Below are 26460 nucleotides of genomic sequence, written 5' to 3'. Positions count from 1 at the left end.
CATTCTCATTGTTGCATAGGATTTATTTATTTAAAATGCTGTGATTTACTAACTTCTTCTATGATGAACAGATCTTTGGGTTCTTTCCAGTTTGGAACTAACTCATTTAATGCTTAAATACACAAAAATGTGTAGGTCTTGTGTGTGTTGGGATTATACTAGGAGCGGAAGTGCTGGATACATTTTGAGTGTTGGCCAGTCATTGGAAACTACGAAAGGAGGTAGACACTGGAATGAAACCAGGGAAAAACCCAGTCCTTGTTTGCAAGGACCTCACCATCCAGTGAAGGACAGAGCTGAGCTGCCGCATACCAACAAGGATGCATTCTCCATCGTACAGTAGTGTTGACAGAAATGAGCACCTGGGATGGAGGGGGAGACAGGGAGGTGGGAGCCAGGAAGCCTTCCCAAACGGCGTGACACTCAAAGTGACTTCTGAAGCATGAAAAGATATTGAAGGAGGGACAAAGTGGAGAAGGCAAGAGAAGCGTGTGTGGAAAAGCAGAGACAAGAGAGGAAGTAGGTCAAGTCCAGAGACGGTGTGTTAGAGCAATAAAGGAAGGTCAGAAATGTTTGGTGAAGGTCAAGGCCAACTAGACAAGTTGGGGGCACAACATGAAGGACCTTGCTTTCCATCTACAGAATACATACATTCTTCTGCATATGGTGGGAAGCTGCAGAAGATTCTAGGGCCAAGGACTGGCAATATCAGTTCATTTAGGTGGCTATGTGGAGACAGGACTGGAGAAGGGCCTGGAAGCTGGAAAGGGGAAGGGAGTGTGGTATCTTAGCAGATGGAAACCTGGTGATTCTTTGAAGTCTGGTTTTGGCCAATATCCAGGTCAAGAATCTGGATGGCTTCTAAGGGAATATGGAGGATATGCAGAGAGAGAGAGGGGTGTGTGTGGGTGCCAAGTTTCAATGTGCAGAAACCACACACAGTAATTCATACAGAAAACTTTTGGGGCCAGGAAGCCCCCTGCTGACATGCAGACTGGTGTAGGCAAGGAGCCCTCTGCTTGAAAGTGGAGAGGCAAAGCATATGTGTGAGGAATCCACGCCAAAAAGCAAGTGCAGTACAGCATGGGTCTGCAACAGTGCTGCCAAGATCTCATTGCTCTCTACCCCCTCTGCAGACCCAGACGGAACACTGAGTGGAGACAGGCAAGTTCTCATCTCGCCCAGCTTCCTCATAGACTCAGGAGAGGATTCTAGAAAAGTCTCCTAGCCTCCTCAGATTGAACTCATAAATTCAGTAGTAATATTTTATGCATACTTAGCTAATTCAGTGCCTGGATGGAACCCAGAAACTCGGTGTTAGGACTCTGAATGAATATTTGACATGGCATGAGAGGTGTATAAAATGAAATAAAATGGGAAAATCCTGATTATTAAATTTCCTTCTAAAATTGATACTATATTAGAAAATATGAAAAATTCATAAAAGCAGAAAACATTTGCCCCATATTCCACTGGCCAAAGAAAAGCACTGTTGATTTTTCCTCCTCTCCTTCCTCCCTTCCTTCTTTGCTTTCATGCACACATTTCTTTAGAGTTGTAATCGTAAGGTAGCCTTCATTTTTGCCATAAGTGGCATTATCTCTAATTGCTTAAAAATTTTTATGACCACACTTTTCCCTTTAATAAAATAAAATTTAATTGCAAAACTTAGAGAAAATACTCTGCAAAAAAGAAAAAACACCCCAAAGTTCCCACCACCAAGAAATAACCATTCTCAATTCTTAGTCTGTCTTGACATTGTGTTCTTGTCCATAAATTAATAAAATTATTGCTTTATATTACCTTTAATTTTACAACCTTTAAATTATTACCTATGTATTACAAATATTTTCCTAACTGTATTCCATTGTATAACCGCAGATTTTATTGGAATAATTCCTATTTTGGGACACATAAGTCTCCAAATTTTCTTAATATAAACAATGCTGCGCTTGTTCAATTTTTTTTAATTTTATTTTTTTATGTTATGGTAGTCACCATACATTACATCATTAGTTTTTTATGTAGTGTTCCATGATGCATTGTTTGTGTGTAACACCCAGTGCTCCATGCAATACGTGCCCTCCTTAATACCCATCACCGGGCTAACCCATCCCCCACCCCCCCATCCCCTCTAAAACCCTCAGTTTGTTTCTCAGAGTCCATAGTCTCTCATGTTTCGTCTCCCCCTCTGATTTCCCCCCCTTCATTTTTCCCTATCTTTTTTTTTTTTTAAACATATAATGTGTTATTTGTTTCAGAGGTACAGGTCTATGATTCATCAGTCTTATACAGTTCACAGTGCTCACCATAGCACATACCCTCCCCTATGTCCTTCACCCAGCCACCCCATCCCTCCCACCCCCCACCATTCCAGCAACCCTGTTTGTTTCCCGAGATTGAGTCTCTTATGGTTTGTCTCCCTCTCCAGTTTCATCTTGTTTCATTTTTAACCTCCCTTCCCCTATGATCCTCTGTCTTGTTTCTCAAATTCCTCATATCAGTGAGATCATGTGACACTTGGCTTTCTCTGATTGGCTTATTTTGCTTAGCATAATACCCTCTAGTTCCATCCACGTTGTTGCAAATGGCAAGATTTCGTGGGGTTTTTTTTGATGGTTGGATAATATTCTGTTGTGTATATATATACCACATCTTCTTTATCCATTCATCTGTTGATGTACATTTTGGCTCTTTCCATAGTTTGGCTATTGTGGACATTGTTGCTATAAACATTGGGGTGCACGTACCCTTTCAGATCCCTACATTTGTATCTTTGGGGTAAATACCCAGTAGTACAATTGCGGGGTCGTAGGGTAGATCTATTTTCAACTTTTTGAGGAACCTCCATACTGTTTTCCAGAGTGGCTGCACCAGCTTGTATTCCCACCAACAATGTAGGAGGGTTCCCCTTTCTCTGCATCCCCGCCAACATCTGTCATTTCTTGACTTGTTAATTTTAGCCATTCTGACTGGTGTGAGGTGGTATCTCATTGAGGTTTTGATTTGGATTTCCCTGATGCCGAGCAATGTTGACCACTTTTTCATGTGTCTGTTGGCCATTTGGATGTCTTCTTTGCAGAAACGTCTGTTCATGTCTTCTGCCCATTTCTTGATTGGATCATTAGTTCTTTGGGTGTTGAGTTTGATAAGTTCTTTATAGATTTTGGATACTAGCCCTTTATCTGATATGTCATTTGCAAATATCTTCTCCCATTCTGTCGGTTGTCTTTTGGTTTTGTTGACTGTTTCCTTTGCTGTGCAAAAACTTTTTATCTTGATGAAGTCCCAATAGTTCATTTTTGCCCTTGCTTCCCTTGTCTTTGGCAATGTTTCTAGGAAGAAGTTGCTGTGGCCAAGGTCAAAGAGGTTGCTGCCTGTGTTCTCTAGGATTTTGATGGACTCCTGTCTCACATTTAGGTCTTTCAACCCTTTTGAGTCTATTTTTGTGTGTGGTGTAAGGAAATGGTCCAGTTTCATTCTTCTGCATGTGGCTGTCCAAGTTTCCCAACACCATTTGTTGAAGAGACTTTTTTCCATTGGACATTCTTTCCTGCTTTGTCGAAGATGAGTTGACCATAGAGTTGAGGGTCCATTTCTGGGCTCTCTGTTCTCTGTTCCATTGATCTATGTGTCTGTTTTTGTGCCAGTACCATACTGTCTTGATGATGACAGCTTTGTAATAGAGCTGGAAGTCCGGAATTGTGATGTCGCCAGCTTTGCTTTTCTTTTTCAACATTCCTCTGGCTATTCAGGGTCTTTTCTGGCTCCATACAAATTTTAGGATTATTTATTCCATTTCTTTGCACTTGTTCAATTTTTAAAGAATATATACTCTTTACATGGAATTGCTGGGCTAAAAAAAAAAAAAGATCTGTGTAAATTTTTAAGACTTTGACTACATATTACCAAATATCTGTCTAGGAAGTATTTACCAATTTATACTACCAAGAGCAAAGTAGTATCCATTTCTCTACAACTTCACCAACATTAGGCACTATCAATCTTAAAACAACAATACATTAATGGAAGAAAATGGAATTTTATTATTTTCTTTATTACTAATGAAGTTAAATATTTTTCTTTTGTGAACTATCTGTTCAAAACACCATTTTTCTACTGGCATAGTTCTGTTATGTGGATATGCTATTATTTATGTAAGCATTCTCTAGGGAAAGGGGAAAAGCAAAGTATATGGAGTTCAAGCCAAAAAGCAAACAGATTACTACATGCATGTACAACAACGTGGTAAAATCTCACTGCCCTCCATCCCTTCTGGAGACTTTCAGGTTTTTGGTGTTGGGGGTACTTAGAAAATATTCCAATTATACCTAGTATTACTTTAATGTAGAAATTAGCCTTTATTATAGCAGTTAGATAAACAACTAGTAGTCTGAGAACAGATGTCCATAAAGGCAAAGCAGACTAAATTTCTGCTGTTAGTGTGTTGAGGTGTCTTTTTGTATTTAATATGAACTATCAAGTAAGACAGGAATTGTGTCTCACCACATGCTCTCAAATGTGGGCTGTTTATTCTTCTCAAACACACACACAGGATTCTGGAGGTCTGAGGCCAAACGACGTGTCCTCTGATGCTAATACATACAGATACTCGAGGAGGCAGAAGTAGAAATGTTGAGGAATTGTGAGCTCAGAGATGCTTGTCCTAACTCCTTTGCCTTGTTCTTTGGGGATCATCTTCTGGTCCCATTTAGCATTAATCTCCTAGAGATTGAAAAAAAATTTTTTTAGAAATTATGCTTGGTTTTGGATCAAACCTCTCCATGGTTTTTAGGGGTGTGGGGGGAATTTCACTAACACACACTTGAGATCAGTGTACGTGAAAATGTGAATGTATGTACGTGCTTATGGATTTGGTGCTCAGGAATAAAAGGGTTTTAAACCTACTTGATCACACCAGAAATTTTGTTTTGTTTTGTTTTTTAACACATACTCCTGAGCACCATCCAAAGCATCTGGGGTAAAACCATAACACTGTTTTCTTTTTTTTTTTTTTTTTTAAGATTTTATTTATTTATTTGACAGAGAGAGACACAGCGAGAGAAGGAACACAAGCAGGGGGAGTGGGAGAGGGAGAAGCAGGCTTCCCGCCGAGCAGGGAGCCCGATGCGGGGCTCGATCCCAGGACCGTGGGATCATGACCTGAGCCGAAGGCAGACGCTTAACGACTGAGCCACCCAGGCGCCCCCATAACACTGTTTTCATGTACTACTCAGGTGATTCTGATGATCGGACAGATTAGTTTTCTGGTCTCTATTTTGCTGATGTGTCCCCTATTCTAATGATTATTGTGTTTTATGTTATCTGTTTTCTCTACTGGCTCTTCAACTAGTGTTTGCTTCAGTGTCTGCTTTTCATAAGAGGAATCTACCAGATTTGCATATTATGTGCAGGATTCAGTGTGCTGCCTCCATGTGAGGTCTCAGGATTTTTCTTAGTTCTGGACAATTCATAGCCATTTCACGCAAAGCACTGCCCTATTCCCATTTTCACTTTCTGAAATCCCATTACAGCTAAATTCAAACTTCTAATTTAATCCTCCATATCTCCAAACCTGTCTTTTTGATTTCATTGTTGTTTATCTCTCTCTGCCACACTCTGGGTAATTTCCTCAGACATATCCTCCATGTCATCACTTCTCTTTAACTTTGCCATTGTGCCCTCAAAGCTGGTCATAGCTGAATTTTATTCACAATGTTTCATTTTGAATTGTTCTGCGTTGTCATAACTGCCAATTCTTTTCCATTTTTCTTTTTTCTTTTCATGAGGGCTTTTTATTTCTCCCTTTATCTCTTTCATGATTGTGAATTTACTTAAATTTATATTCGTCCCACATGTATCTGTCGACTCTCCCATTTTGTGGACCGCTTCCTGGATTTGTGCTTTGTGAGCATTTTTTCAGTTAGGATATAGCTCCCTGGGGAATGCTTGGGTACTTTAAGATGTGGTAGTAATCCTTCAGAGGAGTCTTACATTTGATTCTTCGGTGAAGTCCAGACGTTTCACTGGTCAGAAATATTTATGGTATATTATATATTAATATATATTAATATCTTCATTTGGGGTACCTCTGCTATGAGGAGGGTCTAAAATTTGGATGCTACACCTATGCATAGCACAGATTTTCTTTAAATTGCCATTTATTGTGGAAAATTTTCCTCACCCAGATATCTGATCAGTGAGAAATTTGCCAGTAGCTTTAGTGAGTAAATAATGCTTTATGGTCCCTTAACAGAGTGGAAGCCGGTCTTCCTTGGTCCTAGCTTTATAAGTGAATTTCAGTTCCAACTTCTTACCTTCCTTAGGCCCAAGGGCCATGTGTAAAAAAAAAAAACTCCAGGCCCTAGCTGTTAGGTCCTATGGTCATGTCTGATGTCCTCTGTTCTGGCCTGACCTCCTGTACTTACACACTGATTATGAGGTTCTTCTTTATTTTTGGCACATAGGAGTTTCGTCTCTCTGTTTCTCAGTCTCCGTCTCTCTCTCGCTTTCTTCCTTCCCTATATGTAAAATAGTTTCATTAGATTTTATCCAGCATTTTCATGTGTCTGTAGCACACAGAGGTTAGGAAAGCAGTGTTAAGTACATGGAATTAGAAAGCGTTATCAGTCAGGTTTGGAGACCCCCAACAGGTGCAGTAGAGGATACACGGCTTGAAAACTGGAACCAGAGTTGGAACCGTGGCTTCACCCCTTTCCGAGTAAGTTGGCCTGAGTCATTTAACCCCTCTCTAAGCTTTAGTTTTCTCAGCAGGAAAATAGGGATAATACTACTAGTGATCTGCCTTAGATGTTCCTCGTTAATGCTCTAAATTCCCTCCTGTTTAAATTGATGCCATTTTCTCCATCCTCCATTCCTACAAAAGCTGGGGAAAACTGCAAGTTTCTCATTCAATATTTTCCTTTAAAAAACAGCTAATGGATGTAGTGGTTGACTGAATGATCTTACTACTTTTCCTTTCACCAATGTATTTCCACATACCAATGGACTGAGGAAAACTCTGGTTCAAAAAAAGAACCTAAATTGGAAAGAAATGATCAGTTCCATTTCCTACAAGTTTGCAAGGGGATGAGAGAGGAGTGGACTTTCCTCCCCCTTCTTGCCGCACTCTCTCTCTCTCCCTGGAGTGCAAATGAGTGAAACCGTATATTGGTTTAGAGGTTCTGCTTGGGTAAAAGTTTAAGAGCCAATAAATCTGTCAGAGTAGATCTCAGGCTGAGCCAAGGTGAATAGCCTCACGGTAATTTTTCCAGAGCCCCAGGGTACCAGGCAGAACAAGCAGAGAGGTCACCGGATGCTGGCTCATCCCCTGCTCGGGAGCTGAGACATCAGCCCACGGGAATGTGAGGAGCTTTTCCCAAAAAGTTTGTGTTTACTGTGTGGTAAAATCCTTTGTCACACAGCAGAGCAGTCGGATTTTAAAAGCAATTAGAGAAGAAAACAGAGGCACATAAAACTCACAGGTCCTCTCAGTGAATCTGGTGGTTTGCAGACTCCAGGTGAACATTACTATTCATTGTGGAAGGCAGTTTGGTGGTATCACTTGAGACAGTTTCAGCTTTTCACTTAGAGAAATGTATGCTGTGGACAAACACAAAAGCACTAGGTGGTCCATGGTGGCTTATTTTTTCTGTGTTGTGTACTTCATTTTGAATAACGAAAAATTTAGGAGAGATTATAAAAATCGTATCAGGATACATTATACAATGGAATGTTCTATAGGTACTCTCTAGACTCATTTGGAAAGGTGCCTAAGAGTATGACCTTTGGAGCCAGACTGTGTGAATGTGACACTGGGCAAACAGCTGCTCGTTCCTGTGACTCAGTTCGCTCACACATACAAGCAGGATAACAGTAATACTTGAGCCCTAGGGTTATTGTGAGCACCAAAATGAGTTAATCTATAAAGGGCTTATAACAATGTCAGACTCATTGTCAAGTACTAAGCTATTATGGTAAGTATTATTGTTAATAACTGAAAATAGCAAGCTGAGGTTAACTGCTTGGGTCTGGGCATGACACTTGTGAGGTTTGAGGAGAGAGCGAACTTTCAGTTTTCATTTTATACCATTTGGATTGGTTACTGTGTACACAACACTTTCATTAAGAAAAATCATTATTCAAAAGCATACAGGATAGGAAGACTGTTGTTCTGAAAGTCTGGCTTATAACCAGGATTTTAAACAATCATATTCACTGATGGCCATATATTTAATGCATTAGGAACTGATTCCTGTGAGCAATCCCTTACATTTAATCCCCTACATCTGTAGTGCATTTTACAATCAGCAAAATGTTTTTATATTCATGAGTTCATTTAATCCAGCTAACTGGATTATTTATGAATTCACTTAATCCCTGTGAAGTGAATTTTCATATGTATTATTCCAAATAGATGGGTGGGAGAGAGTGAGAGTGGATTGTTGTTTTAATTTTCCTCTGCTCATGGCAGAGCTGGGCAGGCAACGAAATCGAAGCTTAGAGTGTTAAGGGCTTACTTAAGATCTGATAGCTCCTGGGTAACAGAAATAGATGAAAAGCCCAGTTTCCCCAGGCAAAGCTCTTTCCACCAAACCATGATTACCCTGTGGATTTACAATTCTACCCTATGCATGAACACTATTAAGTATCTGGTTTGGCAAAAAGGTGGGTTTCTAGTGGCTCAACGGGAAAGAATAGCTGAAAAGAAAGTTCTCAAAGTTCATAAACCAAGCTTGTAACTGCCTCAGGATAAAGATGACCAGTGACAGAACACATAGTTGGCTTCTGGGCATAGAACCCTCAAGTGGGATCATGCTGGAAAGGTAAAACCCTAGAATAAGAAAAAACTGCTCAAAGTGGTGGAACCAACAGTATAATTAAAAATAGTAGCTATGGGATGTAGTAGAGGTCATTAAGATAATGAACACATTTAAAGCAATAGGCCAAATAGCCTGCTATCTACGTGATCTGTGGCAAGTTGCTCTTCTCTCTGGTTTTCTCACTTCTAAAGTGCCTTTAATCCGTCTAAGTTGAATGAGATTGATAAGGTCATTGCTCTCAAGGAATTTACATTCTGGCAGGGGCAATAAACAGACAATAACATATAAAATATATGAGATAGTGATAAGTGTTATCCACAGAATTAAAATAGGCTGATGGGAAAGATGAGTGAGTACCCTAGGTGGGTGCCCAGGGAAGGATTCTCTGAGGAGGTGACATTTTAGATGAGAATACAAGAAAGACTGAGCCATGTGTGAATCACAGAGAAACTCATTCGAGGCAGAAGAGCTAGTGTGAAGACTTTAGAGAGGGAATGAGCTTGGAGTTGTGAGGAACCAGCCGGAGCACGGATGGTGCTTTAGTCATAGAGACTTTTGGAAGATTTTAAACCAATTTATGATCTGATCTACTTCATGGTTCAAACAAGTTTACTGTCATTACTATGTGCAAGACTGGATGCAAAATGCCAGGTAAGAAGCCAGTGTGGTAGTTCAGAAGAAATATGATGTCTTCGTCTAAGGCTAGAGTCATAGAAATGCATAGAACTGGACAGATTCAAGGCGTTTGCTGGAGTAGGATCAATAGTGTGTAGATAAATGGCTTTTGTGAGTTGAGTGAAAGAGAAGGATCGAGGACAATTGTCAGATTTGCAGCTTGAACAAGTGGCTGGATGTTGGCGCCATTTTCCAAAATGGGAAGAAAGAGGTATATAAGGGGTAGTTAGTGTGTGGGCAGATAGCAGTGGCTCAAAAGTTCTGTATTGGTCATGCCAAGCATGTGAAAATGTTAAGCCGGCAACTAGAGTCAGGAGTCCTAGGGATACAACATAGTTAATGATAAATATCTGGGAGTGATCAGCATAAAACTATGGGCTGGATGGAATCCCCTAAAGAGATTTAGTAGAGAAGAGAAGGGGTGAGTATAGGATCCCAAAGCAGTCTTACATCAGAGGTCAAGTTGAGTACATGGACCAAGGGAGAATGGAAAGAGTGTGATGGGAGATAGAAACAAAATCAGAAGAATGTGGTATCTAGGGAAGCTTCAAGAAGCAGAAAACAACCCAACGTAAGGCCAGGAAATAAAGAATTTGATTCCATGTAAAAGAAATCATGTTTAAGTGTCCAGGTATATCTACGACGATTATGTTTCTACAGCACTTAAGGGCTTGGGAAGGAGCCCTTAACCATAAGTTTGCCAAGAGGTCTAGAGAGTTCCATTGAAAGGCAATAGACAGGACTTCCAATACATAGGAAATCTGAAGGACACTCATCAGGAGGATAAATAAACATGCAGTTTTAATCAGAGTCACTGCAACAAGGAGATTAATGTACTTCAAGATAAATGTAATCTTAATAAGTGGAATGGATCTAAATGTAATTATTACACACTATAAGGAAATAAGAATTATATGTAAGTTGGCACCAGTCCAGACGTCAAGTTTATCCATACCTATCATAGAAGTATTAGAGTTTTTCACTCCATCATTGCTGTTCGGGTTTGTGGCACAAATTGAATAGTAATTCTTTTTGATAGAACTATCTTCATTTAGGAAAACTGTAAAGCTGATTAGGGGTAGAAAGAACAGTCGGAGAACATGGGTCAGCATCAACCAAACTACTCTACATTAAAATGTCTAAGAATTTAGTAGTCGGGAAAGAAAAGGAGAAGACAGTGCTAAGCCACATGGCAGGGAGGTGGAGTCCGAGTTGCAGAAATAGCAGAAGGGTTTTTAGGAACGTCCACATCTAACACTGAATTTCAATATAATGCTACACAAATAAATACCTTATGTGCTTAAAGAAAAACCTGTATGGACATTTAGAAACTTCACACAGATCTTCCAAGCAGCATTTATTCACCCAACTGTTAAAATCTTAAAGCTGAGTATTACTTGACATTTGAAGAAAGCCTCTAACATAAAAGGAAGAAAGGCAACTCAGAAGAAAAGTATGATTAAACTGTAGTTAATGACCTCAGAGAGAGAAGCTATTTATTCTGCAAACAAGGTCAGGATGCTATTAAGCAGACATTATTATTAAGATAAGAAAGGGTTCTTATAAATTTAAATAGAAGAGCTGAAATTATAGAGGAATCCAGGAGGCCCAATATCCTACAAAATAGGGTTTGGAAGAGAAAAATGTCAAGAGAAATATTACAAGGACATTTTCTGGGCCTGAAGTACATGTATGTCCAGACTGAAAAGGCCTCCTGAGCACCATGCATGAGAGAAGACCCACCACCATTTTAAGTTTCAATAACGGGGAAAAACAGTTCACACACAAATGATCAAGAGTAAGAATGGCCATGAACGCTGTACCCAGCGCTATCTAGACAGAATGCAAACTTTTTTTTTTTTTTATATTTAAGACCTAAATAGTCTGAGAAGCCTTCTAAAGGATGGCTCCCCACAAAGCTCTAAGGTAAACCAAGAAAGAAGGAATGCTATCCAGAAAACCAGGACTCCACCCCGGAGGGAGAGAAGGAAATCCCCTGGACGAGTATGACCAGTGGGCGTAGGGGTAGAAAGCACGCAATCCAGGCGAAACCAGATGACCGGGGACATACAGCAGAAAAAGCTTTCCAGAAAGTTTCCAACGAATTATCTGGTAGATTTTTACATCAAGGGCTGTGTTGCTTGGGAGAGGAGCTGCAGGAGCCCAGCGGCCCTGCTTCAAGTACTGACTCTGCCATTTAGGACCTCACCATGCTAGTCAATTACCCTCCATGCTTCACATTTCCCAATTATGAGATGGATCATAATGTACGTACCTCACTGAGTTCCTGTGAAAAATAAGTCAGTTACTATACTTAATGTGTTAAAACAACAAAAAAAAAACAGTGCCTTGAATATTATGCTACTGGAGGCACTGGAAAGACTTACCAGGTACGGAGAAAACTAAAGGCATTAAAAAAAAAAAAAAAAAGACCAGGGCGCCTGGGTGGCTCAGTCGTTAGCGTCTGCCTTCGGCTCAGTTCATGATCCCAGGGTCCTGGGATCGAGTCCCGCATCGGGCTCCCTCCTCGGCGGGAGGCCTGCTTCTCCCTCTCCCACTCCCGCTGCTTGTGTTCCTGCTCTCGCTATCTCTGTCTCTGTCAAATAAATAAATAAAAAAATCTTTAAAAAAAAACCAAACAAATTCTCAGCTCTACGGAAAGCAATAACTGGACAAGAAGGGAAACATGGTAATAGGGTCCTTGGCTCAACAGTTACTATTCCATTGTCATATAATACAAATATTGTATTGGATGGAGGAATGGTAAACAGATATACAAGACATAACTTTATCTACCATAATAGAATGTGAACAGAGGTAGCATTCTATTTAGACTATGGAAATAAATATTAAAATGAAGGGCTAAATACGTTTACATTACTCCTCAAAGCACAGGATGTGATTAACTATGGCCATTTGGTACCATAAATGAATAAATTTTTAAAAATTTTTTTAGAAGGAAACACAGGAGGACCAGGCGGTTTTATAGTTTCTGACAGGGGCCTCAAGGGTAGGGTCCATGGCACTATACACTACGAGTTTGCACTGTTGGGGAACAATGCAAGAGAAAAGCTACCCTCCGCGAGCATTTCATTCCACAGTCCCAGGACATGAGTCTCTCTTACCCTGGAAAAGCCTTTTTTTTCTATCTGGTAAGGGGCCTGCTGAGGCAACTTACCCTTTTTCTTTTTGATCTCCACTGCCTAGGACCTGGGTTAAGTTTGGCTTCATCCTACAGCCCCTCCTTTAAAAAAATAGTAATAAATTTTGGTTAGAAATCTTATTTTCTAAAACAAGTCATGACAAATGATATTTAAAGGCATATGACTGACGTAGGGATAAATATCCCTGTCATGCTCTGAAATTAAATAGATAAAAGGCACTGTGCCAAAGAAGAGCCCGCAGAATGAGCGAGAAGGCATACAGGTTGTCCACACGAGGATAAAGTTTAAGTGAGACCTGATTTTGTCTGAGTTCCATCTGATGTTTCAAAGCCAAGGCAAGCTCTGAGTGCCCTAATTGCAGCCCCCAGGTATCCAAGCTGGCTGGTACTTTTCTATCTCAGTGACCATCCCAGGGGCTTCCTTCCATCCCTGGCTAGGCTGCTTTGTGGTACTCAGCCCCCACACTGTCTTTAAGGGTGGAATAAAACCGCAAGACTAGCCAGCAAGGAGGAATTCCCTTTATTAGGCATTTTCCTGTCTGGAGGACAGGTGTGTTTGGATTTCAATGACCAAACTGAAATTTCCACAGCTGAGCCAAAGACCGCTGCTCCAGAAACCCAGAGGGAGACCTGGGGGTCTTGTGTTACGTATTGTATCTTGGCAACACTTCTTGGTGCTGCTGACCCATAGCAGAGGCCCTGCTTCTTTGTGATGGGCCTTGATGCGATCATATTTCCAGCTGTGTCAAGAAGAAACCATGTGATAAAGGGGTAGGGAGCCCTTGCTTGGGTCATAGAAACACCAAGGCACCCCCTGAGAATGAAATCCCACTCAAAATATGTGAACACACATTTTATGGCATCCACGGGAAGTAAGGATTTTTTTAAGAAACAAAATCTGTACAGATAATTTTTTTTTAGACCATCTGAAATTCTGAGTAAGCAGCCTTGGATGTATAATACCCATGGATTTTGGCACTTTCAACAATAGGCAGGAGGTCTGAGATTTGGTTTTTAATTCCTTCAAGCATTTCCCTATAAAACTGATGCATGCCAGCCATTTTTTGTAGAAAGAATTTTAGTTTACTTTCTCACCTTTTCTTTCCTAGAGGCTAGTGCTATGGTAAAAAAAAAAGGGGGGGGGGGAGATTGAGGATGGGAACAAATATTTATGAATTGCCCCTTATGTGGGCAAGTTACTATTCCAGCACGATGCCCAGCACAGAATCAATTTTAAACATGAAGAGACTGGAGTGCAGTTGAAAATGTCTAAAATCACAAGGCTAATGAGCAGTAGAGGTGAGATTAAAATGAGGTTCCCCTGAATCTGAAATTGATGCTCTTTCCATTATACCATGTTCCCTCTCATAAATCCAAGCACAGAGCTTTGTTTTCTCTTCTGCGCTGCCGCTCACAAAGATGTTGCAATCCATCTATTCATGGAAGTCATGTAAGACAGTCCTGTAATTTCCAACTGTGAGAGTGAATGCACTTATCTCTATTTATCAATTAAGGCTCCTGCTGTGACATGTTTCTCTATCTTGCCAAGTACTTAAAAATCTCCATTATGCATTGCTTCTCACCTTGCCTGGTGAAAGTTGGCAAGCACTGTTATCCTCACTTAATAACTCCAGTTACCCAGGGAATAGCCTGGATTAGAAGCGATGATACCCAAAGCTCATGGATAAGCACTCTGAGTCTCCTGTCTAGACTCAATGAATAATTCAGAGGTCTATTTGGTGGAAATCCAGTTAGGAGTCTGGCAGATAGGATGGCAGAGCTGTTCCATACAGGACACTATTCCTGCCTCGGTTTCCTCCTAGCTCTCTGACTGTGTCTCCTTAGGGGCAATCTAATTCCCCCATCCTTTAAGAGTTGGTGTAACACAAGGTTCTGGTCCCAGCTCCCTCCTTGGTTATTCTCTTTGTTCATTCAGCCAAAAATTATGGGAGCTCCCATTACTTGTGCATGTCAACTGCCTGATGGCATCCAGGTCTATTTCTGGCTCTTTCCCTGTTCTGCTCTACATTATAGGCTCCCTTGCCCTCTAGCGTCTGGTTACTTTCAATTTACGGGTGGTATAATGTAAAATTGGAGGGGGGAGAAGGAAAAACCAGATGCCGCTTCCATTCTCTCTCCTGCATTTCCTGGGGAACTTCGGGTCCTGGACCCCAACTGGTGACCTCTCCAGGCAGCCCCCCTAATGTGGTTCTAGCTCCTGCCAGACAATGCGCTCCCTTCCTCTACTGTCCCTCCAGCCCTTAGGGTGATGGCAGCTTCCAGGTGTTAGTGATCTGTGGGTTACCTCATTGCTTCCTGTTTGGCTTTCCAGCTTTTCTATACCCTTCTGTATTAAATCCCATTGGCTTGGAAAAGGTAGAGGACTGTTTTCCTGGCTCTATCTTCTTAGGTACAAGTTATAGGAACCAAACCTGACATGTTGGCAGGAAAGGAATTTGTCACAAAAGATAGTGGGGAGACCAAAGAATCTTTGAAAGGACAAAAGGAGGAGACGCTCTGAGAGTACAACACGGGAAAGAGCAATGCTCAAAAATATCCCATTAGAACTGTTCAGTGAAGCCAGGCTCTATGCATGGGCGGGGGGGGGGGGGTGTACACACCATAGTTCCACCAACACTGGATGCTGGACACTCGCATTCAAATTGTCTCTGCTACCATCTGGCAACAGAATCCATTCTGGGCATTTCCTTCTTCATGCCAGGAGCTTCCAATTGAAGGGAGTGGAGTGGGCGTATCTGATGAGCACAGACCAGGTCATGTACCCACCTGGGGCTGTAAGTGTACCTGACCTTTCCAGTTCCCATCGTGAGAGAGGGGCTCTTTACAGGCAGCAGGATAATTTAAATACAAGATAAGGATTTGGGTGCTGAGTGGACAATTTAGTTTGGACAGCCATTTAGACAAGGATTCAAATGTAAGTGGTTTATTTGGGAGTTGGGGGGAACCCCTGACATCAGTGGTGAAGAAGTGGGGCAAGTAAGATCAGGAAGGCAAAACAGCCAATGGAGGGTGAATTATCAATTGAGTTATCGCCATGGGGTAGAAATAATTCCTCAGTGTGAAGGACGTGGAGCAGCTGGGGTGGGACTTAATTCCCCATCGCTCTGAAGCTCCCCCGCACAGGTGTGGCCCGAGTGGCCCATGCCAGCCAGAGCAGACCTTCAGGCAAATAAAGGCAGGAGTGGACTGTTGCTAGTTGGATAGGTGGGAGCTGGAGAGGTAAGAGAGAGAAGATAAGGCAGGGTGCAGGGTGAGTAGCAAAGGTCCACTAGGAACTGCTAAGCACTGAACGTACAACAGTGGACAATACAGAAGCATTCCTAAGCTGGTGCTCTTGAGATTGAGACACTTGAATAGGTAAGTGGGATGAGAGCAGTAATAGTGCAGCCTCGGGAGTTAGGGCTCAACGTCTAGCCTGTGAGACCCATGAGGATGGGGACAGCCCCCTACTCATTTTTGAATCCCCAGTGCTTAGGACAGTCACTACTCAATATATGTTTTCTGGCCCAATAACCAACTGTTGGGCACAGCTTTGGGAGGTTATACTCATTGTCTGTTTCCTCACTATAACCCAGCAAGGTAGGTGTGTCCCCATTTTGCAGGGAAGAAAGTTAAGGCACTCATTGTCTCAGCTTTGAAGTATTTTCTCCAAAAGATTTACCTATCCAGTATACCCCATTACCTGGGCTCTCCCTATCGGAAAACTTAGCTTCTGGATTGTAAATACAACTCTTCCTTGTATATTCTCATGAGCAGGGTTCTTTGGGAGCAGGAACTATGTCTGTTTAGCACTATATGCCCAGCATCCAGGCTAGTGCTGACACATTCTAAATGTGTAAACCTCATTTACAGTGATTATTTTCTGCATGGCTTGAATAAATGAATAAGGTTCAGAGGTGTTGAGTAACAGGACAGGTCATAAATCTAGAAGGTGGTAGTACTGAGGCTTGAACTGCAGTCTGACCCCCAAATATCTCTGGTGCTTTGCTGAGCCTTACACAACTTATCTGTGTGCGGCAACTAGAAGATTTAGGTTGGCTTGAAGACTGCTATTTTAAGATCAAAATAATTGGGCAGGAAGTGTTTAAGAACTTGCCATAAGCATCACCATGAGGGATGACCAAACTCAACCTGTAGACCTAAAGCAAGGAGAAGGTTCTTCGAGGACAAGGCCCCATTCCCAAAGCCTTGGCTGAACCGGAAAACCTTTAACATTCCCTGTAGATTGATATTCTAGGGTTTTTAACTTAATCTCTAGGTAGAAGTAAAATTGTTCACTCCAGCACCAATAACCAGTTTACATTATTACCTTACTAAACCAAAATAATTTTAAAATGTTGGATAAAGTATTTAAAGGAACATGAAAGATGTATCGGGTACCTTAAGACACTGGGGAAGAGTCATGTCAAACTTCCAGCTTCCACGGAACCACCTTCAAAATGCAGAGGAAGAGGGACACATCTTCTATCTTAGTTATCACGCTCTTATTCTCTCATTCTTGCAACACCAGAAAGCATCATCCATCCTCCGTGCATGCACTTTCCCTGTTTTCCCAATTCTAAAATGGCCAAGAAGCAGCATAGAATTAATAACTAGGAGCAGGGAGAGGGAATGGGAGGTGAGAGTTGGAATGGACAGGAAATGCTATGGGAGATGGTTATAGACATGACAATGTACACTTCCTGATTTTAAAGTGCTAAAATGTGCCGCCCAAGAAAGTGCTAGAATTGAAAAAAACATGCCAATTAAATATAAAATCTTCAAGTGATACTAATGGAAAGCCTATATATGTTTTGTCCCAATGAGATTATTAGGTATAATTAAAAATGGGAACAACAAAAAGGGGTTTCACATAAATTACAGTTTTGAGCAGGTAAATACACATTTTTAAATTTCTTAGAAGCATGTATTTGGATTGGTTTCTGGAAAAACTAATGGAAATCCATACAGCCAATCAGATTAATAGTCATTCCTTTGATGGGATCACTGATTGAGAAACTCAGGAAGTGAACATTGGGTTGTATTTCACCTGGTTCTTACCACTTCCATAGGTTCCAGCAGAGTCCTGCCCCAGTACTCACCAATAGGGTTAAAATGGCAACCAAAAGCAAAACTCCCTTGTCAAAGATAGCCCAAGGAGAATCAAGTGCAGGACAAAGACATTGAATATATATATATATATGCCAAACTAAGAGAGGGTGTGAAAGAGAAAAGATGTGGCCTGGGTACTGTTGGCCCTTCTTCTGAGCCCTAATCAGTCCCAGAGCCAGATGCATCCTCAGAATATTTCTTCAAAAAGCCACGCCAGGCAATTGGAGACAGAACTTAAGAGAGAATTCTTTGTTTCCATCACTGAGAACTGAATATTTCAAGCCATAGATATCTCCCATATATATACTGGATCCTGGCTTCACTGAGCTATTCACCCATCCTTGAGTAGGCCAAGCATCTTCAAGCATCTGTGCCTTTATTATATTCCCTCTACCTGGAAATATCTTTTATCTACTCTTCTACCTGTGGAAACTTTTTTTTTTTTTAAAGATTTCATTTATTTATTTGTGGGAGAACATGTACAAGCCAGGGAGAGGCAGAGAGAGAAGCAGACTCCCCGCTGAGGAGGGAGCCCGAATGTGGGGCTCAATCCCAGGACCCTGATATCATGACCTGAGCTGAAGGCAGATGCCCAACCGAGTCACCCAGGCGCCCTGGAAAACTTATTTATTCTTTGTGGCTCTATCCAGTAATTGACACTTTAGTTTGAAATTGTTTATTTCATGAGTTCTAGCTGGAGGGACCTGGGATAGCTAAAAAAATTGAGCAAATAATGACAATCATTACCATCATTACATCCAACCTTTAAATATACAAAAATTTCAGTCCAAAAACAAAGCTCAAGAGGGAAATGAACTGGAATTCTTTTCCCTACCTCTTTCAAAGTTCTAGCTTCTACTACAAAGTGAGTCAATATAAAAAAGTTTAGTGTAAACCTGAGTTTCTACTGTAAAATGTTTGTTTACCAAGGACAGAAATGGAATCATGACACCATTTTGTCCTGAGCCACAGAAACATCTATCAAGGCAAAACTCCTTCACAAAACTTTTAGGAGTTAGCAAATGCTCTAGGTCAGTTGTTCCCAAGGCTGGGCTGATTCCCAGAATCATAAGGGGAACTCCTAAAGAATATACATTCCTTGGCCTCATCTTGGCCTGTATCTTTGGGAAGTGAGCCCCAAGAATTAATTAGTTGTATAAAAGTTGTCCTAGGCGAAATGAAGAACCACCAGGCTAACTATCAGCAAGTATTCCTTACAAGTATACGTCAAGGAACAGAAATATCTGGACACACAATATTTGAATTCCACTGAAGCAGGGACAATACTGGCAGTCAGTTTACTCATTTTGCTCTTTTGGCATTGTAGTTATGGGAGAAAAAGGACTGCTCAAAATTTCAACAAATTTCTGAAAAACAATATATTAAATGTCTCATGGTTGTCTTCAGCCTGAACAAGAAAATATTTGGGGACAGAACTTTGTTCAAATTCAATTTGATTTATCCAACCATGAATAATCATTTTGTTTGTTTTACATGTCTATTGCCAAAAGAGCTTGGTTTTCGAGACCTCTGCTACACAATGACCTCATCTTCAATAAGGAAAGAACTTGGATATGTTCAAAGAAATATAAACTTCCAGTAATAATAGCTCTAAAAATGAGAATCCCTGCATATCTAATTTACAACTGGTTTGGGGCTACCAATTCATACCATAGGGTAAGATTCCAATCTGGTAGACTGCATTAGTTGGATATTTTCTGACAATTCTCTGCTATTCTACGGGTAATCCATACATATCTGGTGATTAGTCTCCTGTTAATATGTTCTATTTATGCATGCTCCAGTGGGAACTAAGGGACATTGTGGATACAAGTGAATGAACTGACTCAAACCCTAATAAGGAAATAAGAGGAGGAATGCACTGGACTCTCAACCACCACATCAAGTTCAACATAGCCTTGTATATCCTGTGGCTGGCAGGTAATAAGAAGGACACCTATATGCATTAAGCGGAATATCTGAAATTCCTTTGAAAAACATTCATTTTCATGAATCTCCTTTCTGTGCTCTTTGTTTACATTTGAGAAGTAAGCTTAGAGACAAAAGTACAAACTCAGAGTCCATCGAAGCAAAGGTAGACTCCCACCATCTTTGTAATGAGTCCATTTGCTTTGCCGTTAAGATAAATTTGACAGTCCACATGGAAATTAATTTAAAAACCATGGCTTGCTAGGCATGGGAAATACAATGCTAACATTTGCTGGGTTTCCCACATAAGAATTTACAACTTTTACAACGCATTACTTTTGGAATGAAGTTGCAATACTCACATTCAACAGGGCAACTGAGACTTTCCATGTTTTCTCTGCAGATATGGGGTGCAGATAACATCAAAAGGGACAGAATTTCTTGGAGCAGGTTGTCTTTTCCAAAACTGGCCACATTGATATTCCAGTTCCTACATTCTTGCAGAACTTGCCAACCAAGAGAGGTAGAGTCTAATTTTCTTCTTGGACCTGGGTGATGCTTTGTGACTACCTTAAGAACTTGGAGAAAAGATGTGTGACTTCCAAGTTTAGGGCATAAAAGCTTGAACCTGGCTCTCTTTTGGGACACTCACCTTTGGGAGACAAGCAGCCATGTGGCGGGGCCACATGGAGGTCCCAGCCCACAGCCAGCATCTACTGCCAACACATGAGTGCCCCTTCAGATGCTTCTACTCTTCACTCTTCCAATTCTATTTCTTCATCCCACCTGATGCCAAGTAGAAGGGACACAATGTCCCCACCATGCTCCATCAAAATTGCAAACCTGTGAGCAAAATAAACATGATCATTGTCTTAAGCTACTGTTTTGGGTGATTTGTTCTACAGCAATTGGAATACTTACCTTCTGTCAATACTTTGTCACTTTTCACCAGGAAAACAACTTAACAATCATTTAGCAATGAATCTCATAACAACTGCCTTATATCCACTATGCATTTGGTCACAATTGGGCCCACATCAGGTGAAATCTATGCTCGTTCCACTTGGACACTGTAAATTCTTTCTTTAAAAGTTAAAAAAATACTCATTAAAATTCACATTTTACAGATTTTTCAGTAAAAAAGAAAAGGAAAAGGAACATCCTACATCTTTCTGAGGTTATCATACCAAATCCAATGTGCATCTTTCAGACCCTTCTCCACACACATACTCTTGGCCCATCTAAAGACTTTCCCTGGGTAGGTCATGAATTTCTTATTATTACGTTGTTAAATCAAGACTAATGATGCTAATTATGATCAAGATATGATGATGTTTGCCAGTTTCTATGTGCCAGGCAATGAGGAACATGGGTAGCTTGACATTGGCTGTGGTGGGAATATTTTAGTTCTGATTTTTCATATTTACATTGGCAAATATGAAAAATCAGAGCTTTTGCTTTGGGGAAAACCAGTTGTTAAATTTACCATCAGGGACCATATTTCTCTTTGCTTATTAATACCTCTCCAGCACCTGGGCCAGTGTCCAGCACTTGGAAGGCTCTCAATAAATGCTGAATGAATGAATGAATGTTCTAATCATAGGCTCAGACAGTATTCCAGCTGAGGCACTTCTAAAACGAATGGGGCCTACCAGTTTTGTGAACGAGCACGCTTCTAAAATGCAACTTCTATTTATTCTTTGTTTTCAGGCATTTCCTTATTTGGATAATTACTCTCTCTCTGGGTGGCCAGAGCCAGTGACCCAGCTGAAGTGTGCAATTCACAGGGAGGCACAGTTCCCCAACAGTCAACTTATCATGGTGAAAATTAAGTCAAACCTCACAATCAAAAAGTATCATCCTTCTTATCTCTGTTGCCAGCTTTTGTCATACTCAGATTTTTTTTTAGGAGTGACCTAGTCAAGAAAAAAAAAATTAGAAAGTACAGAGAAGTGCACATGTACTGTGGGTATGTGTGTGCGTGTGCATGTGCATAGGTAGATCTTTTTGGAGAAATCTACATACATAATAAATATCTTCCTTAAATAGAAATGGTGGGAGGGTTGGTGGGAGATGGGGAAGAAAGTGTGAATAATGAAATATAAAAAGGAGAGCAATCCAGGCCTTATCTGTCAGAGGAAGGAGATCATATCTGCAAAATGGTTGCCTCCAAAATTAAATATAAGCAACATATGTACTTTAGGCCTAAAAGACCCAAGGCAATGTGGTAATGATCAGGTGGGGGACAAAGGCTTTCCCAAAGAGCAAAACTACGGACATTATTTAACCATCATAACCTGTTCCAGGTTTTGAGTCACTGATAATAATTATGATTTGTAGAATGATAAATGTCTACATGGCATTTCCCCAAATTCCATCTCTCTTTAAAATGCAAATGCTTTCCAGAGCAGATATATCTTTTCAATTAACCTTCTTGTGGGTTCCAAGAAAATATTTGGGGGCAGGCTAGATATGAAGAGATGAAGGATAGTTGTATTGGTATTGATTTACTCACAGATTATTCTAAAGGCTGATACCTTCCAGTGTTGGGCTAACAAATGGGCATCTAGTGGAATTCTTTCTTCTTTCCTTTTTTTTCCTAAATTTCAGGAAATGTTAGGAATCTTAGTTCTGTTTCTATGAAAAAAACTCATTAGGGTATTATAAATACTGGTGTGGCTTTGGTGAAAGTTATACATCACCATTGGAAAGCAGATAGTCTCTGATTCCTTGCTTTTGAGACCTATCAGTAATTTCCACCACTAAAAATGCACCATCATTCTGGTAGCATTTCCAAAAGCACAGGCTCTGGAGAAATTCACAGAAGTCAGGAAAAGCTTTGTATTCCCCCTGTAGAAATCAAAGAGGATGAATTTAAGGGAATGTCTAAGAAAATTTCTAGCATTACAAAGCCTTTTCATGTCAGCAAAATAAATTAATTTACCAAGAAATCTTAAATGGAAGAGTAGAAAAGTCAAAGCAGGGCACAATGTGAAAGGCCAACGATGAGTCAATATTAGAAAACCTGTTAGTATAAATTAGAAGTCAAAAGAGAAAAACAACTTTCTCCTCCTCCTAATTCTATCCCCCTTCCCATGCCTTCCCAAATAATTTATCCCAAAAGCTATCAGCTGGGTCCCAGAAGAAGTGGGAGTGTGTTGGAACTTGAGTGGCGTGAACATAGCATGCATGCGGAGAGGGGAGCGGTGGTGAACCGAAGATTGGTTTTACCCAAGAGTTTGATCACACAGGTAACTATCTTCAAGATCATAGAAGGCAGGTTTTTTACTCCTAGGGAAGGGAGTTAAAAATGTGGAAAACGAGAAAACTAGAATAAACCTAGGCAGTTGAACTGGAGTAAAAGTATCACTATAAACTCAGCATTTTCTATAGATGGATGGATTGTTGGACAAATAAGAAAAATCACATGGACATAAGCATACATACATTTCTCTAGTTCAGTCCACTAAGGGGCTCAGAAGCACTGATACCCAAAGAGTAGTCAATATGCCAAGATGACTGAGGACTCTGGCAGAAGTACAGAATCAACAGCCAAGTAGGTAACAGGCCCATCTTACTCTCTGATGTTCAGACAAAGCTTGGAATGCTGTGCTCAACTAGGAGAGGTACACTTAAAGCACAGATTCCCGGGACAGTCCAGAGGGTCCTATGATTAACAGCCAAAGGAGAGGAGGAGATTTAATCTACTGAAAAGAAGAATTAAGGGAAATATGAAAATGCTCTTCAAATTTCTACATGGCTGTCATGAGAAAGAGAGATCAGGTTCATTATCTCAGGGGTTCCAAAAATAGAACAAGGACCAATGCACAGAAATTTCCCAGATAGCATCTAGGGACAAGAAAAACTGTTCCAACAATTAGACTCACTCCACAAAGGAGGAGGAGGCGAAGCATAAAGGAGATGATAGATCTGCCCTCAGAGGCTTCTAATGACTTATCAGGCTGTTGCAATGTAGAGGCCTGCCGTGGCAAGAACTGTACTAAACTGACTCTGAAGACCTTGCAACTCAAACTGAGGTCCGTGGACCAGCAGCACTGACATTACCCGGAAGCTGGATAAAAATACAGATTGTTGCTCCCACCCTTAGACCTATGGATTAGAAGTGGCATCTTCACAGGATTGCTGCATGAGTCATGTGTACATTAAAGAGTGAGAAGCAGACCTTGAAGATGTCTTCTCACTCTCCAGCTTCTCCATCCACTTAGGTTTGCACCATCTCCTTTCGACACTCCTCTTTCACCTTGCATGACCTACTAAATACCCTTTTAATAATTAGTTACTAAAGGCAGAAGACCTGAGAGTGATTTGGGATAGAATGGATATAATGAGCTTCCAAATTAACATCATCTGATAAATGATTCTACAGGTGGCCTTTGAACAATGGGTCAAGGGCCCCAGCTCTCCACAGTCGAAATCCATGTATAATTTGACTCCCCCAAAACTTCATTGATAGCCTAGAAGCCTGACTGATAACATAGTCAACACATATTTTGTATGTTATATGTATTATATACTGTATCCTTAAGGTAAGCTAGAGAAAATGTTAAAAGGTTAAGAGCAAATAACATTTACAGTACTGTCTTGTAAACAAATCTGCATATAAGTGGACCAGTGCAGTTTAAACCTGTGCTGTTCAAAGGTCAACTGTATTCCTTATTGGTGAGAAGTAGTCTCATTAAGTCAGTGATAAACGGGTGTGAATGCAGTCATGTATACTCTCCTTGGACCTGACAAATGAGAACGTATCAAAAGCTCTCACCTTCCTCCAGGTTTCTCATTCATTAGGTCTATACTCTAGGGAGCAATTTTAGGCTGCTGTCCACTCTCTAGGACTATGTGCAGAAGGGAAAATGGCATTCTGCCTTCCAAGCAGTGTATGTGAATGCATTAGTCCTATCTTCCAGGATGGTCTTATTCTTGTAGAGACATAAACTTCCAACTTTCAACAGCTGATAGTCCAAAACCTCAAAGAGTGGAAACATAACCAGACCTCATGCATAAGACAAGAACCAGGGCATTTAATGACTACTGGATGTTAAATGTTTATCATCTTCCAGTCCCCAGCTCATAATACCTTAGGCTGGGGAACAACCAACTGCCTTTTAGGGCTCCTCCCCAACACCACACTTTCCCTGGTTTTCCTGTTACCTCAATCCAGAATATCCTCAAGACGTGTCCTTACCGGGATAACATCTGCACCAACTTTAAGACTCAGCTCGGGATGAATCCACTCCTCCAGGCAGCACTCCTTCACCTCCAGGTTGGATGACATGTTGCCCCTCTAGGTTCCCACGACACCCTGTATCACTGGAGACCAGCGCTGTCCAATAGAAATAAAATAGGAGCCACATAAATTTAAGTTTTCTAGTAGCACAGTTTTTAAAAATTAAAAGGAAACAGGTGAAATTAATTTTTTTTTTTTTTTTGGTAAGGAAGAAGTTAAACAATCACTATTTCTAGATGACATAACACTATACCTAGAAAACCCTAAAGACGCCACTAAGAAACTATTAAAAGAATTCTCTAAAGTTGCAGGATACAAATATCTAGAAATCAGTTGCATTTCTGTACACTAATAAGGAGGTAGCAAAGAGTGAAATTAAGAAAATAATTCCATTTACAATTGCAACACCAAGATAAAATACTTCGGAATAAATTTAACCAAGGAAGTAAAAACCTATACTCTGAAAATCAGAAAACATTGATGAAAAAATTGAAGATGACACAAACAAGTGGAAAGATATTCCATGCTCATGGATGGAAAGAACCAATATTCCCTTCTGCCCATAGTACTGTACCATAGTACTGGCACAAAAACAGACACATAGATCAGTGGAACAGAATAAAGAGCCCAGAAATACACCCACTATTATAGGGTCAATTAATCTACAACAAAGGAGGCAAGAATAGACAATGAGGAAAAGACAGTCTCTTCAATAAATGGGAAAACTGGACAGCTACATGCAAAAAATGAAACTGGACCACTTTCTTATATCATACAAAAAAATCCCCCAACAAAGCACAAACCTCAAAATGGATTAAAGACCTAAATGTGAGACTGGAGACCATAAAACTCCTAGAAGAAAATATAGGCAGTCATCTTTTTGACATTGGTCTTTGCAACATTTTTCTAGGTATGTCTCCTCAGGCAAGAGAAACAAAAACAAAAACTATTGGGACTACACCAAAATAAAAAGCTTTTGTAGAGTAAGGGAAACCATTAACAAAACAGAAAGGCTAACTACTAAATGGGAGAAATTATTTGCAAATGATATATCTGATAAGGGTTAATATCCAAAATATAAGAACTTATGCAACTCAGCACCAAAAAACCCCAAATAATCTGATTAAAAATGGACAGAAGATACGAAGAGACATATTTCCATAGAAGACATATAGATGACCAACAGACACGTGGAAAGATGCTCAACATCACTCATCATCAGGGAAATGCAGATCAAAACCACAATGAGGCATCACCTTGTATCTGTCAGAATGGCTAGAATCAAAAAGGCAAGAAATAGCAAGTGTTGGTGAGGACGGGTAGAAAAAGGAACACTAGGGCACTGTTGTAGGGGATGTAAATTGGTGCAGCCACTGGGGAAAACAGTATGGAGGTTCCTCAAAAAATTAAAAATAATAAGAACACCACATGATCGAGTAATTCCACTGCTGGGTATTTACCCAAAGAAAAAGAAAACAACAATTTGAAAAGATATAAGTACCCCTATGTTTACT

General features: G+C 40.5%; 2 long non-coding RNA genes across 23 annotated transcripts in view; both read right to left on the bottom strand.

Moving 5' to 3' along the window:
* Positions 1-3819: 3819 nt before the first annotated feature.
* Positions 3820-26460, bottom strand: part of LOC116646722 — a 120384-nt gene continuing 97743 nt past the window's right edge. For 18 of the 22 annotated variants that reach the window (XR_004302185.1, XR_004302178.1, XR_004302183.1 and 15 more), the window contains 4 exons: positions 20064-25042; positions 17062-17239; positions 12676-12741; positions 12055-12093 (listed from right to left, as the gene is read on the bottom strand). This is a non-coding gene — a long non-coding RNA (uncharacterized LOC116646722). Of the gene's footprint in view, positions 3857-4506; positions 4726-12054; positions 12094-12675; positions 12742-17061; positions 17240-20063; positions 25043-26460 lie in introns of those variants that run through there. The other 4 variants (XR_004302177.1, XR_004302181.1, XR_004302189.1 and 1 more) reach the window with 4 other exon arrangements.
* LOC116646724 lies at positions 5225-11919 on the bottom strand. Its single transcript, XR_004302194.1, has 3 exons — positions 11885-11919; positions 7483-7602; positions 5225-6521 (listed from the first exon to the last, which is right to left on the bottom strand). It is a non-coding gene; the product is annotated as an uncharacterized LOC116646724 (long non-coding RNA).

This window comes from Phoca vitulina, unplaced genomic scaffold (genome assembly GCF_004348235.1).
Source record: "Phoca vitulina isolate PV1807 unplaced genomic scaffold, GSC_HSeal_1.0 scaffold37, whole genome shotgun sequence".
NCBI classification, from domain to species: Eukaryota; Metazoa; Chordata; class Mammalia; order Carnivora; family Phocidae; genus Phoca; species Phoca vitulina.
The sequence above is the reverse complement of the archived record's forward strand: the minus strand, read 5'-3'. Positions and strand labels throughout refer to the sequence as shown.